The sequence below is a fragment of the Odontesthes bonariensis genome, chromosome 9 (assembly GCF_027942865.1).
Source record: "Odontesthes bonariensis isolate fOdoBon6 chromosome 9, fOdoBon6.hap1, whole genome shotgun sequence".
NCBI classification, from domain to species: Eukaryota; Metazoa; Chordata; class Actinopteri; order Atheriniformes; family Atherinopsidae; genus Odontesthes; species Odontesthes bonariensis.
The window spans coordinates 30726965-30729464 of NC_134514.1; the positions used below are offsets into that span (position 1 = coordinate 30726965).

The following is a 2500-nucleotide window of genomic DNA, read 5'->3' on the forward strand; positions in this document are numbered from 1 at the left end:
CTTCCATGATACAGGATTACTGACATGCGTGGATCTGTCTTTCAAATTCCAGATAAGAAATTAATTTAAGAAGGTCTTGAAGCAACTTCGGAATGAGTGGTGGAGGTTTGAGCTGTATTGCCATATTTGGGGTTTTGATTCCAAATGCATTGAATGTTATAGTCATTGATTCAATCCTTCTCTGATTTCACAGCAAAGGAAAGACACAAGGCCAGTAAACCAGGAAAGGGCTCGTCCGGGATTTGAACCCGGGACCTCTCGCACCCTAAGCAAGAATCATACCCCTAGACCAACGAGCCAAAAAGTGGACTTTTTGCGTTTCGTGAGAGCGCGCGGACAGCTGACGTAGCCATGGAATCCTGGGAATTTGTAATTGCTTTCTTTCTTTTTTGACTTTTCCAGAGTAATGAGCCTATATTGTTTGGAGTTGGCTCTCCCTTCACTCAACGGGAGTGAAGTTATTAGGCACATACCCTGAACAGCCCACAAAAACTCCTGAGACCAATGAGCCAATACTCACCGCCAGGTTCCACCAACTCACATCACATTTTATCAAGAAGCCCAACTTTAAGACAGAACAGGTCTATATCTCCATTTCTCTACCATTGACTTGAAGCGTTTCAATCTGGATTTATAGTACAAATACCAAAACTGCTTTAGATAATACTGCAGAGGGTGTGCTTCCATGATACAGGATTACTGACATGTGTGGATCTGTCTTTCAAATTCCAGATAAGAAATTAATTTAAGAAGGTCTTGAAGCAACATCGGAATGAGTGGTGGAGGTTTGAGCTGTATTGCCATATTTGGGGTTTTGATTCCAAATGCATTCAATGTTATAGTCATTGATTCAATTCTTCTCTGATTTCACAGCAAAGGAAAGACACAAGGCCAGTAAACCAGGGAAGGGCTCGTCCGGGATTTGAACCCGGGACCTCCCGCACCCGAAGCGAGAATCATACCCCTAGACCAACGAGCCAAGATTTTCAACATTAGACTTCACACGAGTGCCGCGGGCCACAGATAGCAAAAAGATACCCTCGGAAGGTACGTTCGATCATCGAATAGAAACATCCTACAACTTTCAGTTCAGCTCACTCAATGTCAGTGTTGCTTCCATTTTTTTTATTTCAAAGTTCTCTTATTCTAAAGTGGAGATTAGTTGCCAAAAGTATGTGTAAATCAATCTGTAACACTACAAATCCCAACTGTGAGTGTAAACTTGTGGAGGGTCAACGTAAACTCCAAGTAAAAGCTGGGATAACGGTTTGTCTAGCTAAAAATTGCATTGTAAAAGAAAAGAAGAGTTTTTCACTTAACTGTCAGTGGCTTTAATTTTGGGGATGTTCAGTTTATGTCCTCAATAACTTCACTCATGTTGAGTGAAAGGAGAGCCAACTGCTACAGCTCCAAACAATATAGTAAGACAGGACATTTTTGCAATTGTTATCAGCACTCTTAATTAACAATTTGGGAGAGCAAAGAGAGACGCTTTTGAGATGAAGGAAGGTACCCAAAGTTAACCATCAAGCTTTCCGTATAGGTTTCTTAAGGGAGGAGGGCTCGCCCGGGATTTGAACCCGGGACCTCTCGCACCCTAAGCGAGAATCATACCCCTAGACCAACGAGCCAAAAAGTGGACTTTTTGCGTTTCGTGAGAGCACGTGGACAGCTGACGTAGCCATGGAATCCTGGGAATTTGTGATTACTTTCTTTCTTCTTTGACTTTTCCAGAGTAATGAGCCTATATTGTTTGGAGTTGGCTCTCCCTTCACTCAACGGGAGTGAAGTTATTAGGCACATACCCTGAACAGCCCACAAAAACTCCTGAGACCAATGAGCCAATACTCACCGCCAGGTTCCACCAACTCACATCACATTTTATCAAGAAGCCCAACTTTAAGACAGAACAGGTCTATATCTCCATTTCTCTACCATTGACTTGAAGCGTTTCAATCTGGATTTATAGTACAAATACCAAAACTGCTTTAGATAATACTGCAGAGGGTGTGCTTCCATGATACAGGATTACTGACATGTGTGGATCTGTCTTTCAAATTCCAGATAAGAAATTAATTTAAGAAGGTCTTGAAGCAACATCGGAATGAGTGGTGGAGGTTTGAGCTGTATTGCCATATTTGGGGTTTTGATTCCAAATGCATTGAATGTTATAGTCATTGATTCAATTCTTCTCTGATTTCACAGCAAAGGAAAGACACAAGGCCAGTAAACCAGGGAAGGGCTCGTCCGGGATTTGAACCCGGGACCTCTCGCACCCTAAGCGAGAATAATACCCCTAGACCAACGAGCCAAAAAGTGGACTTTTTGCATTTCGTGAGAGCACGTGGACAGCTGACGTAGCCATGGAATCCTGGGAATTTGTGATTGCTTTCTTTCTTCTTTGACTTTTCCAGAGCAATAAGCCTATATTGTTTGGAGTTGGCTCTCCCTTCACTCAACGTGAGTGAAGTTATTAGGCACATACCCTGAACAGCCCACA

The 2500-nt window shown here is 42.6% G+C and overlaps 4 non-coding genes across 4 annotated transcripts; all 4 read right to left on the minus strand.

Annotated features, from left to right (window-relative positions):
• Positions 1-227: 227 nt before the first annotated feature.
• On the minus strand, positions 228-299 carry trnap-agg (transfer RNA proline (anticodon AGG)). The gene has a single exon. It is a non-coding gene; the product is annotated as a tRNA-Pro (tRNA).
• Positions 300-907: 608 nt separating this feature from the next.
• Positions 908-979, minus strand: trnap-cgg (transfer RNA proline (anticodon CGG)). Its single transcript has one exon. It is a non-coding gene; the product is annotated as a tRNA-Pro (tRNA).
• Positions 980-1559: 580 nt separating this feature from the next.
• trnap-agg (transfer RNA proline (anticodon AGG)) lies at positions 1560-1631 on the minus strand. The gene has a single exon. It is a non-coding gene; the product is annotated as a tRNA-Pro (tRNA).
• A 608-nt stretch (positions 1632-2239) lies between these two features.
• On the minus strand, positions 2240-2311 carry trnap-agg (transfer RNA proline (anticodon AGG)). The gene has a single exon. It is a non-coding gene; the product is annotated as a tRNA-Pro (tRNA).
• Between the last annotated feature and the right edge of the window lie 189 nt (positions 2312-2500).